Below are 6,000 nucleotides of genomic sequence, written 5' to 3' on the forward strand. Positions count from 1 at the left end.
GAAAACTCATACCTGACAACTGGTTTCCAGAGATCCAGAAGAATCTCATCAGACTTGGAAACCCAGAACGCGTCGTTTTCGACGGATCTTGAGAACTCCTATGAATACTCGGTTGTCTGAAATGGTGATGGCAGGACTGACTCCACATAGGCCTCCATCTCTTACGCTTCTGTCAAACTCCGCTGTCATCTATATCCCTATAGGGAGGTTCTTGCTTCGCGATGCCATGTTCTCTAGGCCATGCAAGAACAACGACAGTGTTTGGTAGCTTTTTTGGATTGAATTGTCTCTATGTGAGCTCCACAACAACCCAGTTGGCCCTGGGTTTAAGACTGGTAGAACTAGAAATAGACAAAAAAGAAAAAGGAAGGAAGGATTATGGAATGGTGTTTCAGGCAGCGTGTGAAAAATGATTAGAAAGGTGGAATTTTGGTGTATGATGCTGACACAAAAGAAGAAAAGGACAAAGGTTTCTGATGATGCATCCACACCATATATAAAAGAAAAAATAAATAAATAAATAAATAAATGAAAAAGGAAGGTTATGGGTTGGTGCAAGGCACCATGTGAATGAATAATAAAAATAATTTAAAAAAAAAAAACAAGGGTAAAGGTTTTTGGATGGTGTTACACCATCTGAAAAGAAAGAAGGAAAAATATATATTTGTTTATGTGAATGGTGTTGGCTTAAAATCCTTTCACAAGTTCTATTTACTTTAAAGCAATTTATTTACCATAGACGGTTTTACCGCCTATTGCTTTAAGTTTTGACTTATGTGAATAGTGCTGAATTAAAACTCATGTCACAAGTTTTATTTACTTAAATGCAAGTTATTCACTGTGGCTAAAATTACCGCATATTGCTTTAATTTATTTATTGTATTTATTTTTTGTTACGATGAGTATATATAGGACCCGAAGTTCCTTGATCAGATCAGAACATGTTGTTTCTTGATCCTCATCATATAAAAATGATTAGACCTGAAGTTCCATTATACAAAAAAATTGGACATGAAGTTCCTTGATCCTCAAGATCAGGACATGAAGTTCCTTGATGAGTACCGTAAGTTTGAAGTGTCGCAGTGCCTCAACTTAATTGCAATAAAAGCCATAAGAGTCTCAGTCTACAGACTATTAAATAAGGACCAGAAGTTCCTCATGTCCATACTCAAAATGGTTTAGTAGAAGCCTTTATTAAGCAGATGAAATTGATTATCCGCGCTCTACTCATGAAAACAAAATTGCCAGTTTTTACATGGGTACATGTTATTTTGCATGATGCATTATTAATTCGGTTGAGACATGTTACTAACCATCAATACTTCTCAGCACAACTCGTGTTTGGGCACTAACCAAACAATACACATTTACGAGTTTTTTATTGTGTTATCTATGTGCCTATTGCACTGCCACAATATACTAAAATGGGGCATCAACGCAAACTGGGAATTTATGTTGGATTCATTATCTATCATTCAATATTTAAAACCCTTGACTGGGGATATGTTTACCGCATGGTTTACGGACTGTCATTTTGATAAGACAATTTTCCCACTGTTAGGGGAAGAAAATAACATCGTTATAGAAGAATGATGAGAAAATATCATTCCAAAAGAATGATGAGAAAAGACCGTTCCAGAAGAATGAAGAGAATTTGTCTTATTTTAATTCACAAAGCAATCAACATGAAAATGAAGTAAAAATAATTAAATGATGCAATGATGTATCAATCAAATGCCAGATGCATTTAATGATGCAATGAAAATGATGAAATCATGTATACTTACTGGAAATGTGCCTACAAGAATTGATGTCCTTGTTTGATAAAATAATGAAGCAGTAACTGATTTATCTGTTGCACGCCTGAAGCGTGGCAGACCTTCAGACTCAAAAGGTTTAGTCATTTGAAAGAAGAAGAATACGACATTACTGAACTATTGCATTCCCGAAGCATAAATGTTGCATGCCAGAAACATGATAGTCGCCGCATAGATATACGTCCCATAAAGGACAATCCGCGAACATGGGAATGTTGGTGTCTCATGTATGAAGCATGATAGACATATAGGTTCCAATGGCTCAACTCCCAGAAGTGGAGATTACAATCCAAGCTCTATAACGCTCAAGAAAAGGTTATGATCTGTATTCTTTAAATTATGACTATCCTGGAAGAGATAGTGTAATGCCTTTAAAGAGGCAATACATATCCAAAGAAATGAAAAGCTTTTATGCATGCACATGCACATGAGAATATGGGATCTCGAATTGATGATAACCAATGGTAATTTTGGTTTTTATAAGTAGCTACTAAAGTCATTAATGAGCTGTGTTGATATTAAGTCCTGTTCTTTTTCGTCAATGAAACCAAAAATTATTGGCCAAAATGGAGAAAGACAACTCTATTACAATTTTGTAAGAAAGAGGAAAAATGGACCTATATACTTGAATACAATACAAATAGCCAAAAGATGTTGGACCAAGGAGGTTACATATGTGCATTTGTAATACAGTGAAATACACTCACATGATATGACACAAGGTTACTAATTGAAACCTGAAATTATACTTTGTAAACGAGTTCATATGAATGGAGAATTATATACGAAGGGTTGTGAGTCGCCCACATCATATCCTCATAAGTAAATCCCTCAAGTATACATGGAAGCAAATTGCTCTGTATAAATTTCAAAGAAAAATGTGTCATGAAGTGTAGAAAATCCCTAAAGGATTCAAATTGCTTGAAGTAAGCTCTGAAAAGGTAAAGCATAAATTATGTACTCAATACCAATTAATGGTATAAATTCTGAGTACTATCATTATGATATTTCTGAAATATACTAAAATCTCTTGCAAGAGTTGATGATATTAAATTGAAACTCCTAAAGAGTCTAGAAAAATTATAAAGTGTTGAAGGAAATATTGTCTCGAGCTGCAGATCAAACAATATGCCAACACAAATCTTATCCATGATGTTTATGATATTAAAGTATCATATGGATGAGTTGAACAATCAAGAGGTTAATTAATATTTAGACACTAAGAAAAATCATTCATCATTATGAGGGAACTGATGAATTGATATTTGGTCAAGAAGTACCACATCTTAGTGAAGTATATGCTTTATTGTATTTAGCACAATACATAGAATGAAAAAAAAAATCTTATCTATTAATATATCTGAGAAATTACAGATATGTGCATACACATGAGTTAAAACAAACAAACAGGATCCCTTCACAAAGGTTGCTCATATGAAGCCTCATTACTCGGCAGTACCCCAGAAAGGGGAGGCACTGAAGATTGATCATGTGACGCCCTAGTACTTGGCAAAACACCAGAAGGGGAAGACATCAGTTGCCTTCGAAATCTAGCCACGAATCTCTAGTGATCACTTTGAATCCGACTTTCGGATTCCAACAGCTGGTCGAGATTTCTTTTCAAGTTCGTGGAGTAATTATCTGCAAGCACGTATAACTCTCTATTCTCATGCTTGAGCCCTCTGATATCTTGTTTAAGACTTGTCACCTCAACCATCAATGATTCAACTTGTTGAGTTTGAGCAAGTAGGCGTTGGCCCATATTGGAAACAAAGCTAGCACACTGAACACTGAGAGCCAATAAATCTTGAACGACTGACTCATCATACCGTTTTGAAAGGATTTTGTTATCATTTGGAGTGAGAAAATTCATAACTACCACTATAGCAGTTATGTTATTCTTCATCATAGAGTCCTCAATCGTAAGATGACCATTAGAAGATAAAAAGGACGAGTGCCGTATATTATCCTGACGCTGCTCATCTGTATCACTTCTAAGACTCAAATCTAAACAAATGCTAGATGGGTAAGCCATTTTCAGAAATGATGAAAGAAAAATGAGGTCAAATAAAATCTCAGAAATGCAAGAAGGGGAAAATTTCTACAAGCAGCAACTTTCTGAGCGTACTCTTGAACACAATTGATGTCTCTATAAAGGAAGAGGCAACATGGCCACTTGTTCAAAGATCGAAGAGGCACGACACTTGAATTTTAGAAGCCAGATTTTCCTGAATAAAGTTCGTTGGCATTTTTTCAGACGCAATCTCAGCTTTTCGGATACACGTGCAACTTTGTCAAAGATCTCTAACAAAGTTGAAAATGCGTAAATTTTACTGTTCTAATTACACCACAGTTGCTGATAAGAGTAAAGGCACATCACCACTATTTGTTATTGGGAAATTTCTATATATTTCAACCTTCATTCTTCATAACAAGGCAGACATGCAAGAATACCTAACTTTTCCTCATCTCCGAGAATGCATCTTCAACAAAGTATCTCGAAATACTCAGTTTTCTTCCTCTCCGAGAATACCTCTTCAAAACAAGTCACACCAGAGTAAGAGTATCTCATATCATTAAGGTTGAAAGCAAGGGTATCTCATATCATGCTCTCTCCCTGTCATTTCCTTTGTTCTTGTTCTTATCTGCAAGACAAGAAGAAAAAGAGCAATCAGTCACCACTTCGAATCAAGCTCCCGATCTAGAACTGATTGCCCGGAACCTTTGCATGGTTACTTACCTTACATTGCTCCTGAGTATTCATCTTCAACTGTTAATATGATGGTGACTATTTACACTGAAGCTGTCAATCATGATGAGTCGTTGCGAAGTGATATTCTGAAAAATCATTCAAATGCAAGGGTTGCATTCCACTCCTACATCAGGGGACAAATACTACAAGAAAATATGTCACACCTGCTTGGGGAAAACTAAGGAAAATACCATTTCTGCAAGAGGAACAAATAAGGCAAGTGAAAATGATACATTGAAGCATGTGGAGACAAGCACAACAAAACACGTGCCGATTCATCCTCGACGAAGCAGAAGATCACTTATCACGTAGAATTGCTCGTGATCCCATTTCATTCAAAAAAAGTCCCAAGGCCCTTAAAGAAATCACAAGTCTGATTCAAGATCAAGTGTCTACCACCCTTGAATCAAATTCAGCTTCAAATAAAATGAGTAAATTCAAACCTTTGGAGGAAGTCTAGCAGAAGGACCTCCAGCCCAATTCAAGAACAAGCATGTGGAAAGTCAACAAGAACAACATATATGGTACTACTCATCAAGGGGAGTATCCAAAAACAGATCAAGATTTTAACTAGTCAATTGAAGACTTGTGAACATCCAAGAGGGAGTGTTGTAGAATAGTGGATGTCCACTCAAATAAATTAAATAATGTGCAAGTTGCCCTTCCACTGTTTCCTGCTCCATACGACTCCTATTTTCTATATAAATACAAACTCAACACAACATCAAAGGAAGAAGTTCACGGAAGAGGAAGAGAGAAAATAGAGGAAGAGGAGATGAGATAATAGAGAGAGTTATTTTTGTACTCCTATTATTCTAAAATATAATGAAAGCACCACTGCTACCCCGAGGACGTACTCCAGTCACACTAACTATAGAGGAACCTCGTAAATTTTGTGTCTTGTTTATTTATTCCACTACACCCACCGTCAATTTTACAACAGAGATTTGTTAGTTTGTTAGATTTTTTTTAGACACGAAAATTAACTTCATGTCATTGGATTTGATCTTGACTACTCACAACCAATGAGTCCAACCAACTCATTGGTGGAACCAAATCATGAATGACCCATTAATTAATAAGCAAATGAAAGGAACAAGAGTATAGAATTTAAATTAAACCTTGGTAAAAGAAAAACTATTCATTTAGTGTGTCGTCTCTGCCCAAAACTTTTCCAGAAAATTCAAAAGATTCATGCGACTTCTTCCACATAGCATCTCTAGCATCTAGAATTTTTCCAAATCAACAACGGCGAGCTATCGTGGATGCGTACTTGCTTCCACACAAAACTAGCAACGAAATTTGTTCAAAATTTAGGGGTGAGGAAACCTAAACCAGCAAGGGCAAAAACTTTACACATAGGCTTCGACGTGAAAGCTTTCTCTAAATTGACGGTGGCGGTCTGCATACTTAGGGTTGATGAACCAATGA

This window comes from Pyrus communis, chromosome 2 (assembly GCF_041283825.1).
Source record: "Pyrus communis isolate YQ-2024b chromosome 2, ASM4128382v1, whole genome shotgun sequence".
In the NCBI taxonomy this organism is placed as follows: Eukaryota; Viridiplantae; Streptophyta; class Magnoliopsida; order Rosales; family Rosaceae; genus Pyrus; species Pyrus communis.